The sequence below is a fragment of the Micrasema longulum genome, unplaced genomic scaffold, assembly GCF_059751315.1.
Source record: "Micrasema longulum isolate JH-2025_06_02 unplaced genomic scaffold, ASM5975131v1 h1tg000406l, whole genome shotgun sequence".
Taxonomy (NCBI): Eukaryota; Metazoa; Arthropoda; class Insecta; order Trichoptera; family Brachycentridae; genus Micrasema; species Micrasema longulum.
The window spans coordinates 1,278,644-1,292,974 of NW_028277606.1; the positions used below are offsets into that span (position 1 = coordinate 1,278,644).

At 33.9% G+C, this 14,331-nt stretch overlaps 1 protein-coding gene across 3 annotated transcripts in view; it reads left to right on the forward strand.

The window, feature by feature from the left end:
* The window catches only part of LOC148281813 (cytosolic carboxypeptidase 1-like), a 205,160-nt gene that overhangs the window by 160,504 nt on the left and 30,325 nt on the right, over positions 1-14,331 (forward strand). The gene's annotated exons all lie outside the window — the stretch shown is intronic.

Sequence of the window (14,331 nt, forward strand, 5' to 3'; positions counted from 1 at the left end):
CAGCTGGCAGATAAATAAATCACACAAGTTCCGAGCACGAAACTTCGATGGCTGAATCATAATCATAAAGCACAAACCCGCTCGTCATTACGTATTCAATTTACTCCGTAGGATATTGCTCCAGGATTACGTAACCTTTACCGGCCTTATCCTTACCTTAGGCCTTAGAGCCTACAGCTCGAGGCAAACGGTTCGCTGAATTACACTAACGAATGTATTTTTCTCAACGTGTTGGAGTGCTGCGGACATTTTGTAGCGTATTATAATCTCGCCTTTCAATATTCGTTAGTGCAGAAGTAACCTTACAGAAAAATAGGGATCCATCTGGCTGATCCCTGTATACATCTTCTAATAATATATTTTCATAATTAAGAATAATACGATTGCAAACGTTACCTGGTAAAAAAAGTGTACTTACATATTACGTAAGTTTGCAAATTTTGCCAAGAAAATAAAATTATTTTATATTTATTTATTGAATAGACATTAACTTTGTGGAATAACGTGATTAAATGTATTAAATTAAACACTTTGTTTTAAGACCACTTGAGTTTATTATGAAGCACTGCTAATTTCGAAAGGAAAGATTCTTCCATCTACCGGTGTAATTAAACTTTTTTAAACGTTTATAATTACACCTGTAAATAGAAGGATCTGTGCTTTCCGAAACTATTATTGCTTCAAAATAACTCAAGTGGTTTTAAAACATAGTGTTTAATTTTATACATTTAAGTGCTTTAGTTATGAACTGTTGCAATTAAAAAAGTGACAATGTTTGTTTTGCTCAAAGCAACATTTTTCCTTTTAACCATTTTAAACGAACGAATTGTTTATTTGTATTTTAAATTAAGATGTTACTCCGGTTGCGCTTTATGGAGACGTGATTCATTAGTAATTTGTAGTTTCCAGAATACAATATTACACAGCATAAACGGTTCTCACGCACAAATCTTCCACCGGGACTTTGGCGATCTTTCCTTAATTGATTGTACGGATTTATAGATTATATCAATTGTTACGAATCGGAGTCACATCGCAACAAAGGGCCTCGGAGAGAAGTTCTCTCTGCCTTTTCTCTGAAGCGAGTCATGTCTCCCGGTTCATCACGATTGAAATTAGAATGTGAAGTAGTTATATTACGCCATATCGTGATGCAGCGAATCAATGTTCTGTAATATTGTTGGTTGTCTCGGTCATTGCCGTTTATCTGAGCTGACATTGATCTTGCGTCTTAGTATTGGTGGGTGTAATGGCGGCGGTGGTGGTGGTGGTGGTGGTGGCTGCGGCCAGCGCCAGCGCCTTGCACTGATAAAGCTGCTTATACAAGCTTTACCGCGGTTCTATCATACAAACAACGATCCTAACAGATTTGTTGCTTGCAAATCGGAGCAAATCAATAACCGTCGGCGATTTCATAACCGCATATTATATTAAACAAATTTATATTTTGATGAAGATATTTATGGTCGCAATCGTAATAACAATGGATATTTTGTTGATTGCTTTCGATATTTTGTTTACTTCGTTGTTCGGGCGAGTGAGTATTTACCTTTTTATTTGCGGCAATTCATCTTTCTGGCGGCTCCATGAGTCGAGCAACACAATGATCTCGCTCATCTTAATTTAATAATAGACAATACCGCCGTTTTTGTGGCTCTCCCGGGCTGAGGCTTTTTGTATCGCGAAGTGTGTTTAATGGTACTTCGAATTGGGACGGTTCCCGAGAAGTGGTCCTCTTGTGCGCCCGGCTCTGTACTTCCAGCGACGTGTCAATGAACCATTTTAACTGTAAAGTTGAGGAACGAACCGAGATGGCGAGTTTATCTGAATATCGTGAGATTCCGCCCGGATGAGCTGATCTATTTGGCATTTCGTCTGCATTTTCCGAAAGTTCCAGTCCCCCCCGAACCGTTAGGATGAACTCGCTCGATATACTCCTGTCATTGTATTCCCCGTGATAGTATCTTGTCTGTGGACGCTAATGATCCTCCGCGCTGCGCTCGAATAATTGCCGCTTTCACGATATTTCCGCTAACACAACCGATCACTATTCATTACCTGAGAACATAATCCCTCTTCGTTGTTAATCCTCATCATTTTCATTATCGATTATTTCCATAATTACGGGTTATGCCCGATTTACCTTTTTCAAGCGTCAATATTTTCCAGTGTACATACTTCTTTACCAACTTTGTTTAGAAACTGAATACATGGAATAATAACGATAATTTTTATACAGTAACGTCTCGATCACTTCGGTTTCCTCATAATCCCGAGATCATCCAACACCCGACAGGCGGTAAATCTTAAAAGGTCATTAATTGACCGTTACTTGAAACCATATAAAATTTACTGTGAAATAATGTTACCGTATTTTCCAGCTCGCTTCATAATGATGACTATCATGTTTTACGAAAATTAGTAACACTGCGTAACCTTCAATCTATTATGTATTTCTACTTATTTGTGTATAAAACCCTTTTATTTAGGAAATATAATATACATATATACGATCGTCAACCATTATTCGTATCATTGTCTTAATTTCATTACCAGTATTTGTTAACGAAAGTTTTATGATGTTATACTCGGAATTCAGGATATAAGGCATCACGATATTAATGCAATTTTAATATAATAATTGTTTCGGATGTTACTCGCAAATTAAGTTTCTTCAGATAGAAGTTTTCATACTGAATTATTTAGCAAACAATAAAAGGAAAAGGAGCAGAAGTCTGAGTGCTATTTTGGCGGGAACATCTTGACCTTGGGAGGTATTATACACTTTTGTTGCGCTTTTTCCTCGTCCATTTAGAGATTTCTGAGAAAGCGGTCTGAACAGATTTATAGTCCCGCAGTTGTTTAGGATTCTTTAACACCGTTCCTCGTCTTCCCTTCCTTTCTCCCTTCCTCCCTTCCTCCCTTCCTCCCTTCCTCCCTTCTTCGCTCCTCTCGTCTCGCCCAACTCTTTTGTCCAAGCAAATTAATTTTTACTATCCAACTCCTAAAAGGACTGAAGAATGAGGAAGTTTAGTGTATTTTTTTATATATTTGTTAATAGACTATTAAACTAGCCCAATTTTATTTTATTTTTATATATCGTATTATCAGCGTTATGATTTTTTAACGTTTTGTATTTCTGAAATAACTCCGCGTGTGACGTCAGAGGTTCTTCTCTGTCAGTTCTTCCGATGGTTCGTTTACGGTAAGCAAATATAAGTTTTTATCGCAATATCTTTTTTTTTTTTCGTGCATTTTCAAGAAACTTTTCCCTACAATTTAATGCTCTAATTTTTACCGCGCGCAAGAAAACATTTTTTGTATCCAATTTCCCGTAGAGCTGAAGTTCCTCATCATAAGTTTATTAATTTCAATAATAAATTGAGCAATCTTTATAATTACTTTCGAATTCTATAATTTGTTCGGGGATAATAAACTTAGCTATATAGAGGCATTACAGCAATAAGACACATATTTTTTTTGTACATTGAACTGGTGTAATTATGTTCACAGGGTTTTGTTTACAAAACACCCTCGTTTAGCATTCTCTGAAAAAGTAAATTGATATACATGAAATAACGGAAAAAGATATAGTTTTGGCTTTGAAATTTAATCATTTTCAGAAAAAAGAGGTTTACTGGGCAAGTATGAAAATATAAAAATGTTGTCAGTAAAATGTTTGGCATTTTATTATCGACCGACGAAGGCAAACATTGAAAAGGAAGGAAAAACTCACAAAAATATTCAATTTTTGGTACAAAAATTTACAGAATTATATAGCGTCAAACGTACCTAAATGTTTTACGCTTTCATTGTAACGAAGGACCAGTGAAACATTAATAGGGGAGACCGGGGTTATTAGACTATAGGCCTTAGTAGACTCATTGGTGATAACTCTTCCGGTTCTCAACAAAGGGCGTTTTAAGTCTTTCTTTTCTGAGACGTGGCCGGTGCAAATTAGTATGTGTGTTCCTTTGGATCGCAACGCATGAATCGGTTAACTTAGAGCAGATTTTCAATATTTTACTTCGTTGAGTAACTTTTTTACTTCATTTGCATCGTTTTTTAATATCCCTAAAGTAAACAAAATCATATATACATATGGCGAATGCTAATTTTGCATCTTTCGTGAGTGAATAGCGGTAGTTGTTTTTCTTGTCAGACCAGTCGTTTACTGGAAATAATGCTTTGAAATGAAAACTGACGACTTGGACAAGTCGACTCAGCGGCATTGGCGTTACTTGACTCACCTTATTTGGGAACGCAATTTACAACCAATGCATAATGACAATAACTACTAGCTGATATATCCTTTACCAACCTATATCTGATGTTTACTTTTTTTAAACATAAAATTTAACTATTATCATTTTCGATCAATTCAAAAAGGATTTTTTTTTCAGTTATTTACGTTTACAATTATTGTTTTGTTTTATTTAACTGTCACTCTGTAAGTAGATAATTGTTATTTAATAAAAAATCAAAATATAAATCATGCCTTTTAATATTTTTTACGTGATTTATCTGACATTATCCTTTCATTTTAAAATGAGTCAACTAACCCGGTACTATGAGCCTAATAGCCCCCCACCTGGGGTTGGTCGACCCACCTGACAGGGTTTTCTGTAAACATAATTGCTTTCTTATAGGAAGATGTTTAAATATTTTTATTGTGTGACCATATAATCAAATGTTTATATTACAATACTGTATTAACATTCCATCGGTAAGAGGCTTTTTTCCCCTTTTTTTAAACATTAAGTTAAAAGTGAGTCCACTTGCCCTGGTCTCCCCTACATTCACATTGATCAAATATATATCTCGGAATCGAAGATTCACCTTCGTGTTTTTTTATGCCGCTCTCCAGACGGTCCCAAGGTCGCCGGTCATTGTGAAACTGTTCACGTATCGTGTATTAATAATGTACATCCCCTGTCGCCGATCGGAAGCTTTGATACAAGTTACAATACACTCGTACCGCTACCTACCAGACTAGAGACTGGACTGATGACTCATGCAGTGAGCTTTCGCGGTAACCTTAAAGATGCGACTTGGCTCTTTTGTGGAGATATGATTTTCTGGATATTGCCATCTTGTACTGAAGATAATCGGAATATTTCTTTAGAATAAGACAGGCAAAAATTATCTTTCTGAATGAGGAAAGGGAGGTTATGTTGGACGGCCAGGTGGATGTTACCAAACTAGTCTGGAATCCTGACTTAGTTAAAAGATTATTTAGTCGGTTTTTTTTAGCTTTTTGGTTGAGAAATGGGGGGTTCTCAGGGATGCCCCATAATATGGCCACCGATATTTGTGAAATTCACATATTTGAGAGATATGCAGAATGGTTGGCAAATTTTATATATTTTCCGAGGAGTCCTCTAACCCTTGGTGTTGAAATGGTCAAACGTAGTGCCTACTAATTAACAATCTTTTCAGTGTGACTTGATTAAATTGATGTAGTTAATAACCTTTAATTAAGTGGTGCTACATGCATGATTATTGAATTTATCTTTTGGTGACATATAAAGGGCGTCAAAATGAAGAATTTTTTTAACAAAGGTCATAATAATTTGTTCTTTAATCTTCCATCTGTTGACTTTTGTGAAGACTTTCATGTTCCATTCTCAAAAATGTTTTTCCTCTGTGTAGCAATAAATTTTAATTTTAATAGCTCCCAAGGGAGTGAAATCCAGCCTTGTCTACAAACATTTAGACATACTTAAAATATTGATTGTTAAATCTTCATTTGTGTGCATGTATTTCTCTCTGTTTTTCACACAAGTGACGTCATTTTCAATAGTAATATAATTTTTTCCATAAAATTAATGCTGACGTGTTTTTGTTTTTTATCGAAAATATTAATTAAAAACATTTTTCGTCTATAAAATTCATTACAATTAACGGATTTCGCGTACGGCACAAGTTTAGGCGGGGCAGAGGTTTATTATTCATGAATTTCGGTCAAATTTCCAGAGGTTTTCCTTAAGATTCATACAAATATTATAGATTTATTAATAATCAGAGTAGCACAAAAGTCACAAACGAGAGCAAAATACGATGTTGATAGCGTTAGAATTAGATATATGTATGGGATATAACGACCTTACGAAACGAAAGCATGGCATGCTAAGAGGCCAGGGCCCGTATTACGATAGGAAATTAACAGTTAACTTCAATTTTATCTATATAGCAAAATTTAGTTTTCTGTATGAAAAATATAATATACGTACATTTTTTTTCTAAACATGTTCGATTACAGATTACTAACGAAGATACTTGACATTTTCATACAAATGTACACTCTCGCATACTCACAGTACTCGCTACTCACACACCCATACACATATACACACACCCACACACACCATAAATATATATACTCAAATAAAACGGATACACTAAATAAGAGTACGCATTGTTTTTTATTTATTTTATTGTGACTATTATTATTATAATTATTGATATACATTTTAAAAAAACTTATTACTACTACGAGACTTCATTAGTAATCTAGTAAAATTATATTCGATTGTATAAATTGCATCTATCTGAAATTTAATTTTATTAAAATTAATCTTATATAAATTCTAATAAACCGCTTTAATAACATATAATGAAAACTAAATTCTGGTCTATTTACAATTTTTATATGATTTATTGTTTCAGCATTTACTTTGTGGAAAAACATTTTGAATTTATTTAAAATAAAAAACAGAAATCAGTATTACCCGAAACTAGTCTCGTTTTAATGTATTAAACTCTTGTGTGGTAAATTTAAAAAGTGTTTCATTTAAAATAAATACAATTTTTAATTTTTCTTTTGTGACTATTGGTGTTCACATATTGGTGAAAGATGTTTAGAGTTATTATTTTTATTTTATAAATTGTATTTATATTATGATATATTTTACTATTTGTGAACTGAAAATAAATAAATACATTTTCATACATAAATTTCGATTTTACTTATAAGAAAGTCGAAGATAACTCTGTCAACTTCCCATTGTAACCAGGGCCAGGGTATTTTAATAGAGTTTGTCGAGCAGTTAGTATTCTCGTAATAGGACACAGTTATACACGTACTATCAGTATTAAGGTCTTATGTTTTTTACCAAATATGTGTCTTTTATTCACATATTTTTTTGTTCTTTTATTATGCGTTTTACAATACAAATAATTTAGGTATACGGAAATGAAATATAAACATAAATACGAAGTGTTTAAAACTGTCGTAATTAACTTTTGTAATTTCTCTCTGTATATGCAGTCTTCTCTGTATATCCTCACATGTAAAAAAAGTATATTGTTATGTGTCCTCGATACGGGTAACCCCAGTGAGGTCACATTATTTTTATTATACATTATTGTTTATAATGTGAAAAAAAAGAGTAAATAATATCAAAAGTATTATTAATAATGCCCACTTATACCTCGGAGGTACATTTTTTTAAGGATAAAATACGCCAACGATGCAAATGTTTTTTTCAAGATATATCCTATAAGGGTTAATGGATGTTCGCGGTAGTAAAATTATAATTTATTTTATGGAATCCTTAACATTTTCCTGTGTTTACTACATTTAAGGGTATTAAAGAGAGCTTTTAGAGCTCTCGCTTTTAATGAAGGTGCCGGAACATCGCTAGGAACTAAATAACTTATCGGCTGTCTCGTCAGTACCCAGTACCCATCGATATATTGTAGCAGGAAATGAGATCCATCTTCCATGTGGAAGGATAGCATAACAAAGGTCGAAGGTTTACAGGAACGTAATTTATGTTCTCGTGTTCTTTGTATATTATTATTAAATGATCGCTGAAAGCAGAAAGTATCACCTTGTTCTGATATTGAGTTATGCTGTACTCGTATCATTACCGCGGTTTCATTCGCCATCTCTAGATCCCTGGATAGATATTCCATAATTTCATATAGATATTCATTAAAACGCAATTCGTTTGTTACTAACGTATTTCAATGAAAACAAATAATGCTCGTTATACTACATAGACGGTACACCTTTTTTAAAGTCATTTTTACCTTCTTCTTATGATTTACCAAATTATTTATTTTATTCGGAAAATATCGTGTTATAATTTATTTATTTATTTTCAGTTCACAAACAGTAAAAGATATCACAATATAAATACAATTTATAAAATAAAAAATAATAACACTAAACATCTTTCACCAATTATATGTGAACCCCAATAGTCACAAAAGAAAAATTAAAAATTGTGTATAGACCAAAATTTACTTTTCATTATATGTTATTAAAGCAGTTTATTAGAATTTATATAAGATTAATTTTAATGAAATTTAATTTAAGATAGATGCAATTTATACAATCGAATATAATTTAACTAGATTATTAATAAAGTCTCGTAGTAGTAATAAGTTTTTTCAAATCTTTATCAATAAATTATAGTAATAATAGTCACAATAAAATAGCATAAATAAAAAACAATGCGTACTCTTATTTAGTGTATCCGTGTATAATATAGGAAACAAACTGTGGTAGAGCAGGATTCGAACCTAGGGCCTCTTGATCCGGAGTTAACGACACTACCCACGGGGCCATAACCCGTCCATTACATTTGGTTTGTTATTCTTCGCAAATGATCCGCATAGCGATTATTTTTAATAAAATATTTTATGTTTTATTTACAGAAATATGACTTCCAAGCATAGAGTAATAACCTAATAGAGTCGCCTGTACGGAAAAAAACCATTCTATGATTATAAATTGACCACGAAGTAAGCTACAGATTACAGAAATACAACGGGCCGTGCGTACTTATGCGGAGAATCGCAAGCGCAAACTGAAACCGTCCGTCACACGTTTGTCGTTAAATTAAAAACCAAACCTAAAATTTGGAACGCTTTTGTTCTATGCAAAAGAGCTTAGGGGCTTCTCTGGAAAGTTATTAGTCTGAGCTTCCAGGCAAAATATAGGTAGTACTAGTGGTCCGTCTTTCAGTATCAATATAAAACTCTTATTCTTCCTTGCCTCTTCCCATTTCATCTAGGGCCGGCCCTTCTGGTAAGCTGTCTCCGAGTTTTCCTATCTTGTATCATCTTACTGGTCAGCTGTTCCTTCTTCAAGTCCCTCTCATTATTAGTCCACCGGTGGTTTATGGATGACCTCGAGCTCTCGCTTGTGATGGGAAATCGCAAGTCTGACCACGTGATCGTCATTCCGTCTGTTCACGTGTCCGTACCATCGGAGTCTAGTCTCTTTTAGTTTCTCCAGAATAGGCGTAACCCCAAAACTACCACGAACATATTCGTTTTTTATATTGTCAATCCTGGCAATACCTGCGGACCATCTGAGCATCTTCACATCTGCAGTATGTATTTTCTGCTCATGCTTTTTCTTCGTGGTCCAGAATTACAATCCGTAAAGCGCAGCTGGACGACATAAAACTGCTTATATATAATTAAATCTCCAACTTGGAACGGGTAGACCATGTTAGATGGAGATTATCTAACCAGAGGACACTTAATATCAGTGTTAAAATGCTCTAGTGTTACATGTGTGAGGATATTAAAAATCTCCTGGATGAACAGAGTCCGAAACAATGACATTCTCCGACGGATAAAAAAAGATACAGAGGTACTGAAGACCATTAAGAAAAGTAAACTCGAGTACTTTGGGCATGTGATGAGAGGCGAAGAATATGACAGTTTACAAGTCAGTCTACAGGGAAGGATTGAAGGCGCATCTCTTGGCTAAATAACTCGCGTGACTGGTTCCATTGCAGCACTCAGTCCTTGTTCAGGGCAGCTGTCAGCAAAGTGAGAATTGCCACGATGATTTCCAACCTCCACCGGGGGAGAGGAAAGATAAGAAAAAGAAGTGTTACATTGATACTTGCGGTGCCTTGTCAGATCCCCCTGATGTTGGCGATCACTACAGCGAAAGCATTTCGGTGCTGCACTACTCTCGTATTCCGCAGCCTTAACAACTGCTTATTGGGTGTTCTCGCTATAGTGATACCTGGGAAATAATTATATGCACGTATTTTGTAAATGCAATATTTTTTTAAAAAAATAATAAAATAGGTTAATATAAAATTTTATTTTGGCTTTAAAATTGATCATATCTTTCTTACATATTTGTAAAATTTCCCATATACATGGCCGTATAAGGTTTTTTTATACTAAGATTCGCCATTATATTTCATGTCAGAAATTGGGAAAATGCTATATTTATAGCAAGCGCAATGATGGTTTACAATAAAAATTGTAATTTTATATTTTTTTCTCGTGTTTGTAAAATAATACGTAAAATATATTCAATATTTTAGTTATAGGTATACCGTATTAAAACTGTCAAATAATTGATACGTTTGACCAGAGGATATGGTAAATAGTATTCAGAAATGCCTGAAGCAAAGTGCGAACCGGACGACTTCTTCCTGCTGTATATAATGTTATATGGCTTTTGCTTCACCATACATGATGTTATTATTCCTCTCCATTAATAAATAAGTGAATTCATCATGGGAAAGGATGCTCTCTCCCTGGGGAAGTTATGACACGGTAATAATCAATATCCACTGATTACCGAATGCAATAATTTTCAACCAATCTCCATCATGTTATGTGAACAGACGAGTATCTCCTTTCCGTTTTACGAACATAACCATAACAATATTTTTAATATTAATCGACTACAAATATTATCTTCTCAAAATACTGTTGTCGTTTCAAAGGTTTTATTTTAAAAATTATATTTTAAATATTTCATAAATACCTGGCTAATATTCCTTACGATAAAATTGGTTATATTTTACAAATACGATACAATTTTACCGAAAAATGTGATTTATTCCTTGTACAGTCGCAGTAAAAACATTCGCTCCACGTACCCGAAAACCATTTAAAAGACCGTGGGTCTTCCTATCAGTTTCCCTCATACTAAAAAACTTTTTTTGTCGAATAAATACTTATTATATTATAAACAAGTTACTTTTTTATTATTTCAGTTTCATAAACCGTGATTTTAATTTAATTTTACTCTACTGACTTCATTGCCCCTTTCACTGAGTTTGGTAAATTATATGGCGGGCTTATGTCGGATACTCTAATTCTTCCTAATGGTAATGACCGCATTTCAATTTCACGATTAGTAGCTAAAATTTTTCTTACACAATTTACCTGCTTGTATTAAATTCAGTAAAAAGAATATGTTTTCTTTATTGTATTTTTATTAATTTAATTATATCAAATCAGAATATTACTATTATTTTGAAAATTTTCTCAACCCGGATGCCCCTCGTACAAGTCTTACATACAATCAAAACGCACTTTTCTGTATGAATTTCTCCCAAATTACAATATCATTACAACAGGCCAAAGCGTCAATGCCTTGACCATTACGTCATGGAGGTAGAAAAATATCATAATGAATCATTTTTTTAGGCTGTAACTCTGTATTATTGAGTAATTGGAACCTTTTTATAACATTTTAACACAAAACTCTTGAACGTGGTCTTAGGAATAGCAGTATTTTTTTTGTTTTTTTCTATCAAATACCAATTAATCCTGGCAATGCGTTGTGAACAAAAAATGTTTTCAAACCAAATATAAAGTAATTGTTTCCTCTCGCTTAGTATTTTACGTAATGTCCGTATTACACGGCTCAGATAACAGAACAAAATATTACGCAGAAATCTTGGTAAGACTCTGAGCAAGAAATCTTGTAGTTAAATTTCCTTTGTGTACTTATAACGGAATTGAGTTGTCTATTTTGTAATTAGTTCGTGGGCTTTTTGCTAACACTTTATTTGCTGTGTTAAATATAGAACCAATACTAGCTTCTTTACACCATTACCAAGAATTCTTAGGCAACACAATGAAGTATCCCAAGACAGATCGGTTGATGTGATCTTACAGCAAAGACAGTTATTCAAAATGTAATTAATTAGCTCACTTTTCGATAGATGAAACTTACCGACAAGACAATGTCTAGTATCTGGGAAAATAACTACATTTTTGTATCTGTTGGCTTTTTATATTCGTATATTATTCATCCAAACTTAACATAGGACTTTTGTCTTATCCAGTTGGAACTTAAATCTCAATAATTGTAATTTGAATTAACATTGTTAATAAATAAACAGTTTGATTTTCTATTAAACATCATATGTTTGGTTTATATTATGTATTAATTACTATTTAAATTCTGTATACGTACAAAAAATAATAACTACCTCCTATGACACAAAACACAATTACTCGAGTTACAAATTATTCAACCCTTATCTTACGCTCCAAAAACTCCTCTCAATATAACCAGACTACTACTACCATCGCGCCGTTTCCCCGTAGGGGTAGGCAGAGAGAATGGACTGCCACTTACGTCTATCCTGGCATACATTCCTAGCTTCTTCCACATTTATACATCTTATCATACATGCCCTTCGGTCTTGTCTGCCTTTCACATGACCAGACTTAAGATTTTGGTTTATCTGATCATGCCACGTCTTCCTTGGTCGTCCTCGTCTCACGTTACCGTTCACTTTCGCCATATATATTTGTTTTATCATTCTTTCGTCGTCCATTTGTTCTACATGACCAAACCACCTCAGAGACCCTTTTTTAATCCTATCAATTATACTTGACTCAGATTTACACTCTCGCCTGATTTCATCATTCGTAACCCTGTCATACATTAATTTCCCACACATTAAAAAAAAAAAGGTATTACCCGCTAAGCCTCTATCTAGAAGCTTGTTAGCTGGTGGGATAGAGGGGATATGGAAGGAGGTAATGAAAAATACACCACAACACTCAGACCAATTGAGAAAAAATCTTTCTTGGATTATTTTTTCTTGCAACTGGCGGGAATCGAACCCGCAACGCCAGCTTCACAGTTGGCCATCTAACCAACTGCGTCACGGAGCTTGTCATTATTCGTCGAAGAGATTGCGTTCCAACCGCTTTCACTCAGCTTTCATCCTTGCTCTGCCAGTTCCATGTTTCACTTCCTTACTAAAACTCCGCTGTGCACTGCCAGTTTAGCTTTGATCGACATATTTTTATTAGCAATTACTGTGCTTAGTGCGCTTTTTATTTTGTTGCCCGCATTCCTTCTCCTTTCAATATCTTTTTCTACTCTTCCAACTCTTGAAAACATGCTTCCCAGATACGCAAATCTTTCTACTTGTTCAAGACATTCGTTGTTTACATTTATTATGCAGTCAGTAACCTCACTACCCCTTTCAAATACCATCACTTTTGGCTTACTTTCGTTCATCGCCAATTCGCTCTCCTGGCATACATCATACATTCTAGAGAGTATTTTTTGCAAATTCTCATTGCTGCTTGCTACCAGAACTGCATCATCAGCATACAAAAAGCAGTTTACTAAAAAATTATCAGTTTTTGCTCCAATACCCATGCATTCTATCTCTTTCATACAGTTGTCCATGTATAGATTAAACAACCATGCTGGCATTACACCAATATGGACATGGTAATAAAGGTTACAAATAATATATATATATATTTCTTTAAAATCTAAACATAAAAATTACATGACGAAAACTGATTTTTAGCGCCATTTTTTTAGGAATAGTGACGCAAGTGACAATAGTTCAAGGTTAAAAACTGACGATCTTACTTTTAGGTTTCACGATTAGTTATCTTTACCTTAATAATTTAGTTCACATTAAGTTCCCGTAACGGGCGATCGAGATATGCTACAGTTTATTTATTAATGTAGTGCCCTATGCGTCACTGGGTGTGGAGGGTTTGACCATAATGATCAAGGGCCACTAAGGTGACCAACACCGCCAAACTTTAAAACCTCAACTTTTTCACATCAAAACAGCTTTTTTATGTATTAGCTATGTTTTTTGCCGCCACTGCACCGCTGTCATAATATTAACTTTTTCGAGGCAATCGATTGTATGACACAAAATATTATCAACATCTTGAAATATAATTGTAAAAAAGCTAATAATTTTTAAAATAGTATCAAAAAACTAATAAAAAGATTTTTAGTTCGCAATTTATAAAAATAACGTCATCTCAAATTCTACACTTTTACTACAGTTTTCACACTTCAACTAACATATTTGTCCGAATAAAGCTAAAACTGTGCGTCTAGGTAAGATAAATTAAATTAATAAATAAATAAAAAAGTCTCCATGTTCCACGGTAAGTTTACCGTAAAATTACATTATTCTACCGCGCCTTTTGGTCAAATTACGTAATTTTACATCCGTACCCACGTGATAAAGGTTTCAGCTCTTTTACTTCACAAAAGTCAGCAAATAGAATGTTACACAGTGTGTAAAGTGGCCACTTAAACCAGCCAATGAC